The sequence below is a fragment of the Tamandua tetradactyla genome, chromosome X (assembly GCF_023851605.1).
Source record: "Tamandua tetradactyla isolate mTamTet1 chromosome X, mTamTet1.pri, whole genome shotgun sequence".
NCBI lineage: Eukaryota > Metazoa > Chordata > Mammalia > Pilosa > Myrmecophagidae > Tamandua > Tamandua tetradactyla.
In genome coordinates, this window is record NC_135353.1 from 73,007,060 (window position 1) to 73,027,142 (window position 20,083).

At 37.0% G+C, this 20,083-nt stretch overlaps 1 protein-coding gene across 2 annotated transcripts in view; it reads left to right on the plus strand.

Annotated features, from left to right (window-relative positions):
• LOC143670601 (uncharacterized) overlaps window positions 1-20,083 on the plus strand; it is a 144,768-nt gene that overhangs the window by 29,011 nt on the left and 95,674 nt on the right. The gene's annotated exons all lie outside the window — the stretch shown is intronic.

The following is a 20,083-nucleotide window of genomic DNA, read 5'->3' on the forward strand; positions in this document are numbered from 1 at the left end:
AATCATTGATATTTCTCTTTGCTTTGGGGTTAGTTTGCTGTTTTTTCTTAGTTCCTCCAGGTGAGCAGTTAAGTCCTCGATTTTTGCTCTTTTTTCTTTTTTAATATTGTGTTTAGAGCAGTAAATTTTCCTCTTATCACTACCTTTGCCACATCCCATAAGTTCTTATATGTTGTGGTCTTATTTTCATTTGTCTCCAGATATTTACTGATTTCTCTAGCAATTTCTTCTTTGACCCACTGATTAAGTGTGCATTATTTAATCTCCATGTATTTGTGAATATTCTGGTTCTTTTGTAGTTATTGATTTCCAGCATTCTGTTGTGATCAGAGAAAGTACCGTGCATAATTTTAATCTTTTTAAATTTATAAAAACCTTTTTGTGCCCCAGCATATCATTTATCCTGGAGAATGTTCTATGGGCATTAGAGAAGAGTATGTATCCTGGCCTTTTTGTGATGTAATGATCTATATATGTCCATTAGATCTAATTCATTTATGAAACTAAGTTTTCTATTTCCCTGTGATCATTTGTATGTTTGTTCTATCTGTAAAGGAGAGTGGTGTATTGAAATCTCCCACTGTCCTTGTTGAAACATCTATCACTCTTCTTCATTTTTGCCAATATTTGCTTCATGTACTTTGGAGCTCCTTGATTGGAAGCATAAAATTTGTGATTGTTATTTCTTCTCAGTCAATTGTTCCTTATGTAGTGTCCTTCCTTGTCTCTTATGATGTTTTTACATTTAAAGTCTATTTTGTCTGATATTAGTATAGGTACTCTTGCTTTCTTTTGATTACGGCTTACATAGAACATCTTTTTCCATCCTTTCACTTTCAATCTATTTGTATCCTTGAGTCTCTTGTAAGCAGCATATAGATGGATCATATTTCTTAATCCTTTCTGCCAATTTGTATCCTTTAATTGGTGAGTTTAGTCTGTTAACATTCAAAGTTATTACTCTAAAGGCTTTTCTTGAGTCTACCATTTTATCCTTTGATTTTTGTCAAATGTATATATTATAAGATCAGGTTATTGATTTAATATCTTTTTTCTTTTTTAATGTAGGTGTTTACAGCTACAGATAATTCTACTTATTTGTGGTAGTTATGTACTATAAGGTTAGTTTGATCACTGAGTTAGTAAATACTGAACCCTTGGCCCTAAGGGAAACTCATGTTATGTTCCTGCCAGCCTCTAGTTACCAACATTTTCATTAATATATTAATGTAAAATCTCATTGTATATATGTTTCTGCTTAAATTCATCTTATATCTTTTATTTCCTCCTTAAATTTGTATACACTGGTTCCCTAGGTAGTTCTTTGTTTCACCAGTCTTTTAGAGGATACCCATTTAAAAAAATATTTTTATTGTACACAACAAACAAACATACATTCTTTTTTTAAAAATATTTTTATTAGAAACATCGATCAAGCATACAAACATTCTTGTCATACAAACATTCTTGACATACATTCTTGACATGGTTACAATCAGTGGCTCACAATATCATCACATAGTTGTATATTCATCACCTTGATCATTTTTTTGAACATTTTCCAAAACAAGCCAAAACAAGAAAAAACTCATATGTGCCATACCCCTTACCACTCCCTTTCATTGACCACTAGTATTTCAATCTACTCAATTTATTTTAATCTTTGTTCCCCCTATTAATTGTTTATTTTTTATCCATATTTTTTGTTCATCTGTCCATACCATAGATAAAGGAGCATCAGACACAAGGTTTTCACAATCACACATTCACATTGCAAAAGCTGTATCATTATACAATCATTATTAAGAAACATGGCTACTGGAACACAGCTCTACAGTTTCAGGTACTTCCCTCCAGCCACTCTAATACACCATAAACTAAAAAGGGGATATCTATATAATGCATAAAAATAACCTCCAGGATAACCTCTCAACTCTGTTTGAAATCTCTCAGCCACTGACACTTCATTTTGTCTCTTCCCTTGAGAGAGAGAGGCCACATCTGAGCAACAACAGAGAGAACACCCATATTTAACCCCATTTAGAAACAATATCATTGCCTTCAAAACATTTTAGAGCAACATTAAACACCATTTACAGTATGAAAACTGAAACAAGAAGACAGAGAATGGTCTTTGCCTTGTTCCTTCTTTAGTAGGGCGGCTTAAACTTTTCACAGCTCGGCAATGACTGAATGATTATGAAAGTACTGCAAATATGAAATCCGTGAATAATGAAGATCAACTGTACAAATTTTCTTCTGAGCATTGCTTCTGCTGTATCCCATATGTTTTGGCATGTTGTGTTTTGTTCATTTCAAAGTGTTTTCTAAATTCCCTTGCAATTTCTTCTTTGACCCAATAGTTATTTGGGAGTATATTGTTTAATTTCCATATATTTGTGAATTTTCCAGATTTCCTTCTGTTACTGATTTCTAGTTTCAATCCATTGTGGTTGAAGATGATAGTTTGTATGAGTATAATTTTTAAAAATATATTGAGACCTGTCTTGTGGCCTAGTATATTGTCTGTCCTAGAGAATTGCCTACATTTGGGAAGAATGTGTTTTCTGTTCTCATTGGAAGAGGGTTCTATAGATATCAGGTTTATTTGGTTTATAGTGTTAGTCAAGTCTTCTGTTTTCTTTCAGATCTTGGGTCTAGTTATTCTAGCCATTATTGAAAGTGGGGTATTGAAGACTCTCATTATTATGTATCAGAAGTTCATTCCTTTTTACAACTGATTAATATTCCTTTGTGTGTATATACCACATTTTTTCATCCGTTCGTCTGTTGATGGGCTTTTGGGTTGCTTCTATCTTTTGGAAATTGTAAATAATGCTAGTATGGACATCAGCATGCAAATATCTGTTTAAATCCTTGCCTTCAATCCTTTTGGTATATACCTAGTAGTGGGATTACCGAGTCATATGATAATTATATACTTATCTTTCTGAAGAACTGCCATACTGTCTTTTCACGGTAACTGCACCATTTTATATTGTCACTAGTAATGACTGAGTGTTCTTATTTCTCCACATCCTCTCTACTGCTTGTAATTTTCAATTTTATTAATAGTAGCCATTCTAATGAGTCTGAAATGGTATTTCATTGTGGTTTTGATTTGCATTTCCCTGATGGCTAATGATGTTGAGCATCTTTTCATGTGCTTTCTGGCCATTTGTATATCTTCTTTGGGAAGAGGTATATTCAAGTCTTTTGCCCATTTTTCAATTGGATTGTCTTTTAGTTTTGTTTCCAAAATTTTTCTCCCATTGCATAGGTGGTCGTTTTACTTTCATAGTAAAGTTCTGTGAGGTACAAAAGTTTTTAATTTTGAGGAGGTCCCATTTATCTATTTTTTTCTTTTGTTGCTTGTGCTTTGGGTATAAAGTCTAAGAAACCATCGGTCCTGAAGTTGCTTCCCTATGTTTTCCTTCTTTTTTTTTAATATTTCTATTGACAGATCTTCACACACATACAGTCCATACATGGTGTACACTCAGTGGTTCACAGTATCATCACATAGTTGTGTATTCATCACCATGATCATTTTTAGAACATTTACATTACTCCAGAAAAAGAAATAAAACAAGATAAAACTCATATATCCTATACCCCTTACCCCTCCCTCTCACTGACCACTAGTATTTCAATTTATCCATTTTTTATCCCTTATCCCCCCCATTATTTATTTTTTTATTCATCTGTGCATACCCTTGATAAAAGGAGCATCAGACACAAGATTTTCATAATCACATAGTCACATTATAAAAGCTATATAATTATACAATCATCTTCAAGAATCAAGGCTATTGAATACAGTTCAATAGTTTTGGGTACTTCCCTCTAGCCACTCCAGTACACCATAAACTAAAAAGGGATGCTATATGCTGCATACAAATTAACCTCCAGGATAACCTCTCAACTGTTTGAAATCTCTCAGCCACTGAAACTTTATTTTGTCTCATTTCTCTCCTTCCTCTTTTGGTCAAGAAGGCTTTCTCAAGCCCATAGGAAATTTCCTTCTATTCTAGTGTTCTAAGTGTTTTTATCAAGAATGGGTTCTGGCTTTTGTGTAATGCCTTTTCTGTGTCAATTGAGATTATCGTTATTTTTTTCCCTTTATTTTGTTGCTGTGTATTACATTAACTGATTTTCTTATGTTGTACTACCTTTGCATATCAGGGATAAATCCTACTTGCTTTTGGTGTATAATCCTTTTAATGTGCTGTTGGATTAGCTTTGCTAGTATTTTGTTGAGGATTTTTGCATTTATATTCATAAAAGGCATTGGTCTGTAATTTTCTTGTGGCATATTTACCTGGTTTTGGTGAGTGTGATGTTGGCCTCGTAGAATGAATTAGGGAGTTGTATAGCTTGTTAAAGCTGCTGGAATGCAATATACCTGAAATGGAATGGCTGTTAAAAAGGGAATTTCCTATGTTATAAGTTTACAGTTCTAAGGCCACGAACATGTCCAAAATATGGCCCCAGCAAGAGCTTATCTTCACTCAGGAAAGGCTGGTGCCATCCAGAACACCTCTGTCAGCTGGGAAGGCATGTGGCTGATGTCTGGTGTGTCTTTAGCTTCTGGATACCTCTGTCATCTGGGAAGGCACATGGCGATGTCTGCTGGCTTTCACTCCTAGCTTCTTGTTTCAAGTGGTTTTCTGCATCTCCAAAAGTGTCTGTATGTGTCAGCTCTTTTTGTGTCAGTGTAGGTAGTTTGTGTGTTTCTAATTTGTTCACTTCATCTAGGTTTTCTAATTTATTGGTGCACATTTGTTCATAGTTTTCCCATATAGTCCTTTTTATTTTAGCAAGGTCAGGAGTAATATACCCCTTTTCATTTTTATTTTCTTTAGTTGTATCCTCTCTCTTTTTTCATCAGTCTAGCTAAAGATTTGTTAATTTTATTGATCTTTTCAAAGAACCAACTTTTGTTCCTGTTGATTCTATTGTTTTTTGTTGTTGTTTGTTTTTGCATGGGCAGGTATTCTATTGTTTTTTAATTCTCTATTTCATTTATCTCTCTAATCTGATCTTTGTTTTTTCCTTCCTTCTGCTTGCTATGGATTTAGTTTCCTCTTCCTTTTCTAGTTCTTCCAGTTTTGAAGTTAGGTCTTTGACATCTTTTTTCTTTTTTAATATAAGCATTTTGAGTTATAAGTTTACTTCTCAGTACTGTATTTGCTGCATCCTATAGGTTTGGGTATGTTGTATTTTCATTTTCATTTGCCTTAAGATATTTCCTAATTTCCCTTGTGATTTCCTTTTATCCCATTGGTTGTTTAAGAATATACTGTTTAATTTCTGCCTATTTGTGAATTTTCCATTTCTTCCTCTGTTATTGATTTCTAACTTCATTCCATTGTGGTCAGAGAAGATACATTGAATGATTTCAATATTTTTTAATTTATTGAGACTTTTCTGTTCTCCTACACATGCTCTATCCTGGAGAATAGTCCATGTGCACTAGAGAAGAACGTATATTTTGCTGCTGTTGGGTGAAGTGTACTATATATGTCTATTAGGTCTAGCTGGTTTAGAGTATCATTCAAGTTATCTATTTCTTTATTGATCTTCTGTATAGGTATTTATCCATTTTCAAAAGTAGTATATTAAAATCTATCAATGTAGAACTGTGTATTTCTCCTTTCAAATCTGTCAATATTTGCTTTACATATTTTGAAGTTCTGCCAGTAGGTACATATATATTTATATTTTTTTAATATTTTGTCGAATCATCCTCTTTATCAGTATATAATCTGTTTTATCTGATATTAGTATAGCTACCCCAGCTTTCTTTTGGTTACTACTTACCTGGTATACTTTTTTCCATCCTTTTACTTTCATCTTACTTATGTCTTGAATTTGAGGTGAGTTTCTTGTAAACAGCATATAGTTGGTCATACTTTTTTATCCGTTCTGCCAATCTCTACCTTCTGACCCAGGAGTTTAATCCAGTTCCTTTTTTTTTTTTACGTGGGCAGGCACTGAGAATTGAACCTGGGTCTCTGGCATGGCAGGCGAGAACTCTGCCACTGAGCCACTGTTGCCTGCCCTAATCCAGTTACATTTAAAGTAACTCCTGATAATGCAGGACTTTCTTTTAGCATAGTGCTATTATGTGTTTGTAAGTCTTTGACCTTTTTTTGACCCTCAATTCTTCTATTATTGTCTAAGTCCATATTTATTTGACTTCTTGTGCTGTACCATTTTGAAACCCTTGTTATTTCTTTCTGAATGTATTTTCCTGTATTTTAATTGTGGTTACCATGGGGTTAAAATTTAAAATTCTAGATCTATAACAATCATATTTGCTTTTATACCAACTTAACTACAGTAATGTTCACATGCATTGTTCCTATACCCTTTTGTCACTCCATCTATTTTTTTTACTTCTTACAAATTATAGCTTCATACACTGTATGTTCAGAACTATCAGTTTATAATACTTTTTATGCATTTGCATTTTAATACCTGTATGAAGCAAGAAATGAAGTTACATAACAACCAATACAATATAATAATGCTAGCATTTGTAATTACTCAATGGTTACCTTTACTGCCAGTCTTTATTTCTTTAAGCTGCTTTGATCCACTGATTAGCATTCTTTCCTTTCAGTCTGAAGAACTTCCCTTGGCATCTGTAAGATAGATCTAGTGGTGACATATTCCCTCAGCCTTTGTTTATCTGGGAATGTTTTAATCTCTCCCCTATTTTTTAAAATTTATTTTAGTTTTAATTTTAGTTTTTAAATTAGAGAAATTGTGGGTTTACAAAACAATCATGCCTAAAATGCACGATTCCCATACACTACTCCACTACCAACACCTTGCATTAGTGTGGAACATTTGTTACAATTGATGACAGCACTTTTTTTTTTAACTTAAATTATTTTTATTATCTCTTCATGGGGTAAAAAATTTAAGACAAGGTATAAACTATATGCTTATAGCTCTTATACACTTATAAACCCAAAATAAAAGCAAAAGAAAGTACATGAGTACAAAATCCAAATAAGCAACATTATTTTGATGAGATTTATAATGAGTTTCTGATAAAAGTAAGTCACATTGCAGGCTTAATATTGGAAAGATACAGCTTGGGTCTAGTTGTATTATCTGTTTTTTTCTAGTTCATAGAAGAACTTTTTAATATTTTTACTGCTAATCAGTCATTGTACACCACAGGGTTCCCTTTTTTAATTCTTTAGTTATTTATTTTTTATTAATTTATGTTTATATTCACAACATGTAATCATCCAAAGAGTACAATCAGTTCTCCCCCCCTCTTTTTTTTTGGCATGGAAAGGCTCTGGGAACAATTCCCCCTATTTTTCTTTCTTTCTTTCTTTTTTTTTTTTTTAACATTGTCAAGCACCGGCAATCAAACCCAGGTCTCCAGCATGGCAGGCGAGAATTCTGCCACCGAGCCACTGCCACACCGCCCTCCCCTATTTTTGAAAGAAAGTATTGCCAGATATAAAATTCGTGATTGACAATTATTTTCTTTCAGCACTTTGAATACTTTTTACCAATGCTTTCTTGCCTCCATGGTTTCTGATGAGTAATCCACACTTAATCTTATTGAGATTCCCTTGTACATGACTCATTGTTTTAATCTTCTAGCTTTCAGAAATCTCTCCTTGTTCTTGGCATTGGACAATTTTATTATTAAGTAGTTTGCATGGTAAATATAAACCCTCCAACTTGGTTCTTCTTTTTCAAGATGCTTTTGGCTATTCGGGGCCCTTTACCCTTCCCAGAGATTTAGTAATTGGCTTTTCCCTTTCTGCAGAGTAGGCTGTCGGAATTTTGATTGAGAGTTGCATTGAATCATTAATCACTTTGGGAAGTATGGCATCTTAATATTTAGTCTGTGTGGTAGTTAGATTCAGTTGTCAACTTGGCTAGGTGAGAAGGTTCCTAAGTCTGTTGCTGTGGACATGAGCAAATGGTACATGAACCTCATCTGTTGCTCATTACATCTGCAGTCAGCTTAGAGACGTGCCTGCTGCAATGAATGATGTTTGATTTAATTGGCTGGTGCTTAAATGAGGGAGCTCAACGTAGCACAGCCCAAGCATCTCAGCATACCTCATCTCGGCACTCGCAGCTCAGCCCAGGCCTTTGGAGGTGCAGAAACAAATCACCCTGGGGAAAGTTGTTGGAAGCCAGACTGGAGCGAAGGCCAGCAGAGATCACCTTGTGCCTTCCCACATGAAAAAGAACCTCAGCTGAAAGTTAGCTGCCTTTCCTCTGAAGAACTAATGAAATAAATCCCCTTTTATTAAAAGCCAATCCGTCTCTGGTGTGTTGCATTCCAGCAGCTAGCAAACTAGAACAGTCTGCCAATCCATGAACTCAGAATGTCCTTCCATTTAAGTCTTCTTTGATTTCTTTTAGCAATGTTTTGTAATTTTCTGAGTATAGGTCCTTTACATCCTTGGTTAAGTTTATTCCTAGATCATTTGATTCTTTTAATTGCTATTGTAAATGGAATTTTTTTTTCCTGATTTCCTTCTCTGATTGCTCATTAATAGTTTATAGAAATACTGCTGATTTTTGTGTTAATCTTGTATCCTGCCACTTTGCTGCCTTTGTTTATTAGGTCTAATAACTTTGTTGTAGATTTCTTGAAACTTTCTATACAATCATATCATCTGCAAATAGTGAAAGTTTTACTTCTTCGTTTCTAATTTGGATGCCTTTTACTTCTTTTTCTTGCCTAATTGCTCTTTTTTATTTTTTATTCTCACTAATTTTATTTACTGTCATTGAAGGGTTACCTCGGGGGCTCATATAGGAATGTCTTCTTTTGCCAAAGAGATGAGATCTTTTTCCCCCATCTGTGTCTGGTTTATTTCACTTAAAATAATGTCTTCAAGGTTCATCTATATTTCAGTATTTACCAGCATGTCTTCCCTCTTCTGGCTGATCAATACATTTTTTTTTCATCACATAGTTGTGTATTCATCACCATGATCATTTTTAGAATGTTTTCATCACTCCAGAGAAGCAGATAAAAAGAAAAAAAGAAAAGGCCCATTGTTCTAGTTTGCTAGCCGCCGGCATGCAAAACACCAGAAACGGAATGACTTTTAAAAAGAATTTAATGAGTTGCTCATTTACAGTTCTAAAGACGAGAAAATGCCCCAATTAAAACGAGTCTTTAGAAATGTCCAATCAAAGGCATCCAGGAAAAGAAACTGTGGTTCAAGAAGGCTGATGAAGTTCAGGGTCTCTCTCTCTCTCAAGTGAGGAGGCACATGGTGAACACAGTCACAGTTTCTCTCTCAGCTGGAAGGGCACATGGTGAGGACAGCGTCATCTGCTATTTTTCTCTCCTGGCTTCCTGTTTCATGAAGCTCCCCGGGAGGCGTTTTCCTTCTTCATCTCCAAAGTGCTAGCTGATGGATTCATGGTGCCGCGGCATTCTCTGCTCTTCATATCCAAAGTGCTAGCTTTTGGACTCTTGGCTTCATGGTCCTGCAGCATTCTCTGCTCTCTCCGAATCTTCTTCATTCTCCAAAATGTTTCCTCTTTTGTAGGACTCCAGAAACTTATCAAGACCCACCCAAATGGGTGGAGACATGTCGTTACCTAATCCTGCTTAACAACCACTCTTGATTAAATCACATCTTCAGGGAGATGATCTGATTACAGTTCAAACACACAGTATTGAATAGGGATTATTCTGCCTTTACAAAATGGGATTTTGATTAAAACATGGCTTTTCTAGGGTCCGTACATCCTTTCAAACCAACACGTTCCACTCTCTGGACCCTAAAAAAGACATCTTTCCCCCGTATACAAAATACATTCATTCCATAACAATATCACAAATCCTTAAATCATTTTGGTAGCAATATACATGAAATATAAAGTTAGAAATGTACAAACTCCTATCAAAGTTACAGGCATGGTCTGTTCTGAGGCAAAATTATCCTCTGGCTTTGGACCTTTGAGAACTCATAACAAGTTATTTGCTGCCAACATACAAAGGAGGAACAGTCATAGGATACATATACACATTTCCATAGGGAGGAAGGAACACAGGGGTCACTGGACCCATACAGTTTTGAAAACCCACAGGGCACAGTTCATTAGATTTCAAAGTCTGAGAATCATTTCTCTTCAGGGCTTTCGAAAGCAGCAGTCCCACCCTTTCCAAAGGCCTACGCAGAGGACTGCCTCTCTGAATGCAACCTTGGGGGACACTGGGGAGACCACCTTTCTCTCGGCTCCACCCTCTCCAAGCATTGGGGCCTCACCCGGTGCCATGTCTGGGGCACACGCTCAAACCCTCCATATGGTGGCAGCCATGCTCTCCCCAATCACCAAGGAATGTGCTTCACTCTCTCCAAGGCCTGAGGTGGCATGACTCTTCCCCTGCAACGAGGTGGAAGGCCCATCCTCTGCCTTTGGGACAAACTCGCCCTCTCCATGGGCTTGGGTGGGTCCGCTCTCCTGACCTGAGGCTTCTTGATTTCAGACCTCAGCCTCCATGGTTTTGCCTCTGAAGTTATTTTTTCTCCAGTGTGTCCCTTCTCTGAACCCCCCAGTCCAGACTGGCAGCGGCTCTGTTTATACAGGTCCCACAGCACTCTTGTTGGCTTTCTATGCAGTAGCCTTGGATTGTTGCCCATCAGACATAAGGAGTTTCCACAAGTCCTTCCTGGATAACTCCATGTACAATCCTGGCTTTTTTTGAAATGGCTGACTGGTTCCACATTTGGTCAAGTTCTCATGTGGGACACTGTTCTCTGGGGTCTTCCTTCCTGGAAGCCCAGAGTTCTCCAGAACATCAGCTCATTTCTTTGTACCCAAGAGTTCAGTTCTCAGCTTATCTCTTTCCTGTTGCATTTCACAATAAGCTGTGAGGAGAAACCAGGCTGCACTTTCCACATTTAATTTGGAGATCTCTTCTGCTAAATATCCAAGTTCATGGCTTTTAAAATCAGCCTTCCAGCCAAAGCCACTAGTCAATTTTGCCAGATTATCTGCTATTTTAAAACAAGGATCACCTTCCTTCCAGTCTGCAATAGCACATGCCTCATTTCTGTCTAGAGCTTTGTCAGAGGTATCTTTAGAGTCCATGTTCCTACCAAGTCTCTTCAAAGCTTTCCAGACCTTCTCTATCAAGCTCCTCACAACTCCTCCAGAATCTTCCCCTTATCCACTTAAAAAGCCATTCCAACATGTTTGGTGTTTGCAAGCTGCAGCAGCACCCCACTCTTGGGTACCAAAATCTGTTCTAGTTTGCTAGCTGCTGGAATGCAAAATACCAGAACCGGAATGACTTTTAAAAAGGAGAACTTAATGAGTTGCTAGTTTACAGTTCTTAGGCCAAGAAAATGTCCCAATTAAAATGAGTCTATAGAAATGTACAATCAAAGGCATCCAGGGAAAGATACCTTGGTTCAAGAAGATTGATGAAGTTCAGGGTTTCTCTCTCATCCGAGAAGGCGCATGGTGAACACAGTCATGGTTTCTCCCTCAGCTGGAAGGGCAAATGGTGAGCACAGCGTTATCTGCTATTTTTCTCTCTTGGCTTCCTGTTTCATAAAGCTCCCCGGGAAGCGTTTTCCTTCTTCATCTCCAAAGCACTGGCTGATGGACTCTTGGCTTCGTGGTCCTGCAGCATTCTCTACTCTCTCTGAATCTCGTTCATTCTCCAAAATGTTTCCTCTTTTATAGGACTCCAAAAACTTATCAAGACCCACCCAAATGGGTGGAGACGTGTCATCACCTAATCCAGTTTAACAACCACTCTTGATTAATTCATATTTCCAGGGAGATGATATGATTACAGTTTCAAACGCACAGTATTAAATAGGGATTATTCTGCCTTTACAAAATGGGATTTTGATTAAAACGTGGCTTTTCTAGGATCCATACATCCTTTCAAAGCAACACGCCCATACATCCCATACTCCTTACCCCTTCCTCTCATTGACCACTAGAATTGCAATCTACTTAGTATTTTTATCCCTTAACCCCCTCCATTATTTATTTATTTATTTATTTATTTATTTATTTATTTATTATCCTTATTTTTTTACTTATCTGTACATACTCTGGATAAATACAGCATCAGTCACAAGGTTTTCACAATCACATGGTCATATAGTAAAATCTGTGTAGTTACACAATCATCTTCAAGAATCAAGACTGCTGGAATACAGTTTAGCAGTTTCAGTTACTTCCCTCTAGCCACTCCAATACACCATAATTTAAAAAGGGATATCTATATAATACATAAGAATAACCTCCAGGATAACCTCTTGACTCTGTTTGAAATCTCTCAGCCACTGAAACTGTTTTGTCTCATTTCTCTCTTCCTCATTTTGGTCAGTGTGCCTGTTTGAAATGATGTATGTACCCTAGAAAAGCCATATTTTAATTCTAATCTCATTTTGTAAAGGCGGTGTTTCTTCTAATCCCTATTCAGTATTGTATGTTTGAAACTGTAATTAGGTCATCTCCCTGGAGATGTGATTTAATCAAGAGTGGTTGTTAAACTGGATTAGCTTGAGGCATGTCTCCACCCATTTGGGTGGGTGTTGATTAGTTTTTGAAGTCCTATAAAAGAGGAAACATTTTGGAGAAAGAGAGATTCAGAGAGAGCAGAGTAGAACAACATAGCCACGAGAAGCAGACATTGCTTTGGAGTGACCTTTGGAGATGAAGAAGGAACATTCCTCCCTGGGAGCTTCATGAAACAAAAAGCCAGGAGAAGAAGCTAGCAGATGATACCCTGCTCGCCATGTGCCTTTCCAGATGAGAGAGAAACTCTGACTGTGTTCACCATGTGCCTTTCCATTTGAGAAAGAAACCCTGAACTTCATTGGCCTTCTTGAACTAAGGTATCTCCCTGGATGGCTTAGATTGGACACTTCTCTAGACTTGTTGTAATTGGGACATTTTCTCGGCCTTAGAACTATAAATTAGCAATTTATTAAATTCCCCCTTTTAAAAGCCATTCCGTTTCTGGTATTGCATTCTGGCAGCTAGCAAACTAGAACAGTCAGGAAGCCTTTCTCAATCCCATGATGGCAGGTCCCAGCTTGTCCCTGGAACCCTGTCCCGTATAAGAGGGAGGGCAGTGAGTTCACTTGCCAAAGTTTGCATAATTGCTCTTGCGAGAACTTCTAGTACAATGCTTAATAACAGTGGTAACAGTGGGCATCCTTGTCTTGTTCCCAATCTTAGAGGGAAAGCTTTCATACTTTCACCGTTGAGTATGATGTTAGCTGTGGGTTTTTCATATATGCCCCTTATTGTGTTGAAAAAGTTTCCTTCTATTTCTATCTTTTGAAATGTTTTTATCAAGATGGGATGTTGGATTTTGTCAAATGCCTTTTCTGAGTCAGTCTAGATAATCTGTGGTTCTTTATGTGTTAATGGATTTTCTTACATTGAACCACCCTTACATTCCTGAAATAACTCACTTGGTGATGCTAATTCTTTTAATATGCAGTTGGATTTGATTTGCATGTATTTTGTTTTGTATTTTTGCATCTATATTCACTAGAGAGATTAGTCTGTAATTTTGTTTCTTGTAGTATCTTTATCTGGTTTTGATAATGTGATAATGTTGGCTTCATAGACTGAATTAGGTAGTGTTCCCTCATTTTCCTTTCTTTTAAGAATTTGAGTGGCATTGGTATTCATTCCTCTAGAAATTATTGGTAGAATTCACCTGTGAAGCCATCTGGTCCTCAGCTTTTCTTTGCTGGGTGGTTTTGATGTCTGTTTCAGTCTCTTTACTTGGGATTGGTTTGTTGAGGTCTTCTTCTGGAGTTAGTGTGTGTTGTTTGTGTGTTTCTAGAAAATTGTCCATTTCATCGAAGTTGTCTATTTTGTTGACAAACAGTTGTTTACAGCATCCTCTTATGATCTTCTTTATTTCTGTGGGGTTAGTAGTAATTCCCCCTATTGTCATTTCTGATTTTATTTGTTTGCATCTTTTCTCCTTTTTTCTTTGTTAGTCTAGCTAAGAGCTTGCCAATATGATTGATCACAGATAACCAACTTTTGGTTTTGTTACTTCTTTCTATTGTTTTTTGTTGTTGTTGTTGTTGTTCTCAATTTAATTTATTTCTGCTCTAGTCATTGTTATTTCTTTCTTTCTGCTTGCTTTGAGATTAGTCTGCTGTTCTTTTTCTAGTTCCTCTACATGTAGTTAGATCTTTGATTTCAGCTTCTTTTTCTTTTTAATATAGGTGTTTAGTGCTATAAATTTTCCTTTTAGCACTGCCTTCCCTACATCCCATGATTTTTGATATGTCATGTTCCCATTTATATTCTTAAGATATTTACTGATTTATCTCACAATTTCTTCTTTAACCTGCTTATTGTTTAAGAGTGTGTTGTTTCATGTCCATAACATTTACGTGTTTTCCAGTCCTCCATCTGTATTGATTTCCAGCTTCATACCATTATGATCAGAGAAAAATGCTTTTTATGAATTCAGTCTTTTAAAATTAAGTAAGACCTGTTTTGTGACCCAACATGTGATCTATCCTGGAGAATGATCCATGAGCGCTTGAGGAGAATGTATATCCTGCTGTTTTGGTGTACACTGTCTGTATATGTCTGTTAGGTCTAGTTCATTTATAATTATTCAATTTCTGTATTTCTTTATTGATACCCTGTCTAGATGTTCTGTGTATTGATGTGAGTGGTGTATTGAGGTCTCTAACTATTATTGTAGATACATCTATTTCTCCCTTTTTTGCCTCATGTATCTTGGGGTCCCCTGGCTAGGTGTATATATATTTATGATTGTTATTTCTTTTTGATGGATTGTCCCTTTTATTAATACATCATATCCTTCTTTGTTTCTTATAATAGCTTTGCATTTAAAGTCTGTTTTGTCTGATATTAGTATAGCTGCCCCAGCTTTTCCTTGAATACTGTTTGCATGGAATATCTTTTTCCAGCCTTTTGCTTTCAACCTATTTGTATCCTTGGGTCTGAGGTGAGTCTCTTGTAGACAGCATATAAATGGCTCATATATATTTTTTATCTATACTGCCAACCTGTGTCTTTTGATTGAGAGTTTAATTCATTAACATTTAATGTTATTACTATAATGACAGTACATCATTCAGCCATTTTATCCTTTGGCTTTTATGTTTCGTATCCTATTTTTGTCTGTCTTTATAGCCTTTTAGTTACCTTTACTGCTGCTCTTCATTTCTATACTCTCCTCCAAGCCTCTTTCTCCTGTCCGTTCCTTTCAGCCTACAGGACTCCTTTTAATATTTCTTGTATGGCAGGTCTTTTGTTAATATACTTTCTCAGCTTCTGCTTACCTTTAAATATCTTAATCTCCCCCTCATTTTGAAGGACACTTTATCCAGATAGAGAATTCTTGGCTGTAAATTTCTCTCTTTCAGTATCTTGAATGTATCATACCACTGCCTTTTCTGCTCCATGATTTCCTCTGAGAAATAGGCACTTAGTCTTATCAGGCATCCCTTGTATGTAAAGAATCACTTTTCTCTTGCTGCTTTCAGAATCCTCTCTTTAGCATCAGCATTTGACATTCTTAATAGTTTGTGTTTTGGAGTAGGTCTCTTCAGGTTTAATTGGTTTGGAGTATGTTTTGGTTTGCTAAAGCTGCCAGAATGCAGTATACCAGAAATGGAATGGCTTTTAAAAAGGGAATTTATTAAGTTACAAGTTTACCATTCTAAATCCATGAAAATGTCAAAATTAAGGCACTAACAAGAGGTTACCTTCACTCAAAAAAGGCTAATGCTATCCAGAACACCTCCGTTAGCTGGGAAAGCACGTGGCTGGCATCTCCTGGTCCCTTGCTCCTGGGCTCCATTGCTTTTAGCCTCTCTTTCCTGTGAGGGTTCCTCACTTGGCTTCTCCAGGGCTGGGTTTCATCTCTTGGCTTCTCTTGGCTCTCTCCAGGTTCTGGCTTGCTTAGCATCTCGTGGGAAGGCCCATGGTGATGTCTGCTGGGCTCTTTGTTTCTAAATATCTGGGTCACAGGTTGGCTCTCTCAGCTCTCTAAGTATCTCCAAACATCAGTGTCTCTGTCAGCCCTGAAGCAACTGTTCTCCAAGCTTCTGCCTCTGAGGTTTCTCCAAAATGTTTCTCCTTTTTTTAGGACTCTACTAAGTGACCCACTTTGAATGGGTGGAGACTCATCTCCATGGAAGCCAACTAATCAAAAAGTCTCATCCACCACTGGGTGGGTCACATCTCAATGGAAACAACTTAATCTAAAAGATCCCACACAACAGTATTGAATCAGGATTAAAGAAAATGGTTTTACCTTACACCTAAAGCAAGAGCACTGAAGAAGGAAATAAATAAATGGGAACTCCTCAAAATTAAACACTTTTGTGCATCAAAGAACTTCATCAAGAAAGTAGAAAGACAGCCTACACAATGGGAATCAATATTTGGAAACGACATATCAGATAAAGGTCTAGTATCCAGAATTTATAATGAGATTGTTCAACTCAACAACAAAAAGATAGCCAACCCAATTACAAAATGGGAAAAAGACTTGAATAGACACCTCTCAGAGGAGGAAATACAAATGGCCAAAAGACACATGAAGAGATGCTCAATGTCCCTGGCCATTAGAGAAATGCAAATCAAAACCACAATGAGATATCATCTCACACCCACCAGAATGGCCATTATCAACAAAACAGAAAATGACAAGTGCTGGAGAGGATGCGGTGAAAGAGGCACACTTATCCACTGTTGGTGGGAATGTCAAATGGTGCAACCACTGTGGAAAGCAGTTTGGCAGTTCCTCAAAAAGCTGAATATAGAATTGCCATACGACCCAGCAATACCATTGCTGGGAATCTACTCAAAGGAATTAAGGGCAAAAACTCAAACAGACATTTGCACACCAATGTTTATAGCAGCGTTATTTACAATTGCAAAGAGATGGAAACAGCCAAAATGTCCATCAACAGACGAGTGGCTAAACAAACTGTGGTATATACATACGATGGAATATTATGCAGCGTTAAGACAGGATAAACTTATGAAGCATGTAATAACATGGATGGACCTAGAAAACATTATGCTGAGTGAGTCTAGCCAAAAGCTAAAAGACAAATACTGTATGGTCCCAATGATGTGAATCGACACTCGAGAATAAACTTGGAATATGTCATTGGTAACAGAGTTCAGCAGGAGTTAGAAACAGGGTAAGATAATGGGTAATCGGAGCTGATGGAATACAGACGGTGCAATAGGACTAGATACAAAAACTCAAAAATGGACAGTACAATAATACCTAATTGTAAAGTAATCATGTTAAAATACTGAACGAAGCTGCATCCGAGCTATAGGTTTTTGTTTTGTTTTGTTTTGTTTGTTTTGTTCTTATTATTATTACTTTTATTTTTTTTCTCTATATGAACATTCTATATCTTTTTCTGTTATACTGCTAGTTCTTCTAAACCGATGCAAATGTACTAAGAAACGATGATCATGCATCTATGTGATGATGTTAAGAATTACTGATTGCATATGTAGAATGGTATGATGTCTAAAAAAAAAAAAAAATGGTCAGCACAATACTGCCTAATTGTAATGTAATTATCTTGGAACGCTGAATGAAGCTGCATCTGATCTATAGTTTTTTTTTTTGTTTGTTTTGTTTTTTTTTCTCTTATATATTTTTGTACTTTTTATTTTTATTTGTGTTTTCTCTCTGTGTTATCACTTTATTTCTTTTTCTGTTGTAGTGCTATTTCTTTCTCTAAATCAATGCATATGTACTGAGAAATGATGACCATACACCTATGTGATGATATTAAGAATTACTGATTGCATATGTAGAATGGATTGATTTCTATTGTTGTGTTAGTTAATTTTTTTAATTAATAAAAAAAAAAAAGAAAAAGAAAATGGTTTTCTGGGGTATACAACAGTTTCAAACTGGCACAGAGTACATTGTGCTTCTTTGACTGGGATATCAATGCCTTTCACAAGAGTTGGAAAGTTCTTGGCCATTATTTCCTTAAATATTCCTTCTATCCCCTTTCCCTTCTCAAACACCCATCACGTGAATGTTTGTGTGCTTCATGTTGTCAGTCTATTCTCAGAGACTGTGCTACATTTTTCCCATTCTTTTCTCTATCTGTTCTTTTTTCTGTTCAAATTCAGATTCTTTATCTTCTAGCTCACTGATCATTTCTTCTGCCTGTTCAAATCTGCTGTTGTGTTCCTCTAGTGTACTTTTAATTTCATGTGTTGTGCATTTCATGCCCATAAGATCTGTTATTTTTCTTGCATGCTTTCAAGTTCTTTATGCTCACCCAATGTCTTCTTAATATTCTTTATCTCATTAGCTATCTCCTTGAATTGGTTTAGGGAATTTGTTTGAACATGTTTGATTAGTTCAGATTCTCTATCTCCTCTGACTTTTTGATTTGTTCCTTTGACTGGGCCATAACTTCCTGTTTCTTAATATGAATTATTTTTTTGCTGATGTCTGGACATCAAATTATCTTGGTGAGTTTATTCTAAAGGTCGGAGTCTCTCGTTTGTAACAGCTTTTGTTGTTGATTGGGTCTGTGTAAATTCTCTATTTTGACACTTGGTTTGTCAGTATTACTTAACCATGGCTGGGCCAGGGACCCTTAAATGGGGTGCACCCCAGTTCCACAGGGCCCCATTGAGAAGGTTAGGTAAAGGCGCCCAAAAGCCTTTAATTCGCTCGTCAAGAGTACACTTTCCTGACCTGCCCAGCATATGGCCCTCTTTATGCAAAAGCCTTTTAGGTGTGCTTTCCTCGCCTGCCAGCAGATGGTGGTCTTTGGCAACCTGTTCCCCTCAGACCTCGGGATGCAGATTATTTCTTATTGTCAGCACCAGACAATGGTGTGGAGCTGGCGAGGGGTGGGGTGAAAGCACCTGTCCCGTGCAGTCTAAATTCACTGGCCAAAAGCTGGCACAGTGCTAAATTGTGTCCTACCCTGGTTTTAGGAAATTGAATCTCTGATACCCTTTTGATCTGGAGTTACTTGCCCACCAGAGACCAGAGAATCAGAGGTTTTCTCCAAGAGTGGAGGAGCCAGGGCTGGGGGGGGGGGGGGTCACTCATGATCTCTCACCTCAGCTTCTCTGTCTTGTTGTCTACCCTTTCCAGGGTGTTGCAGAGCATTCCCCCTGATCTTCAGAGTCTCGGATCTATTGTTGCAGTTTCTGCCTTGTCTCTAGTTCTATTTTCTGGGAGAGAAATGAGCCCATCCTCTCCCTGATCAGCCATCTTGGGTCATTGGGCTTCTTGGTTTTTATCTTTTTCCTTTGGATAGACCATCATTTTATGTTTTTTTTGTCTTGTAATCTTTTGTTGCACACTGTACATTTTAATATTTTAGAGTATTAACTCAGGGATTTAATTTTTGGGCTGCCCCTTAAGTTTGTAAGCAGCTAGTGATATGACAGAGATTTTCTTGAAAGCCAGGAGATAATCAAAACCAAAATAACAAGGCAAAAAGCACCTTTCATTCTTGTTAGCTTTGCTCTGGCTAGTGGCCTTCTTCAGAGCTTAACCCTGTGTATTCGTTTGTTAAGTGCTATCGAAATGCAGTATACCCGTGTTCTGGTTTGAATCTGTTGTATACCCTAGAAAAGCCATGTTCTTTAATCCTCATGAAGTATTGCTGGGTGGGATCTTTTTTATTGTTTCCGTAGAGATGTGACCCACTCACTTGTGGGTGGAACTTTTTGATTAGGTGGTTTTCACAGAGGTGTATCGCCACCCATTCAAGGTGGGGTTGCTTACTGGAGCCCTTTAACAGGGAACCATTTTGGACAAAGCTTCAGAGCCAACAGAGCCCTCAGAGCCAGAGACTTTTAGAGATGCAGAAGGAAAACAACCCTGGGAAACCCTTATGAAATGAGAGAAAGCTTACAGATGTCGCCATGTGCCCTCCCAGCTGAGAGAAAAACCCTGAACATCATCAGCCCTTTCTTTGGAATTAAGTATCTTTCTCAGGGTGCCTTAATTTGGACATTTTCATGACCTTAGAACTGTACATTTACAACTTAATAAATTTCCCTTTGTATTCCATTC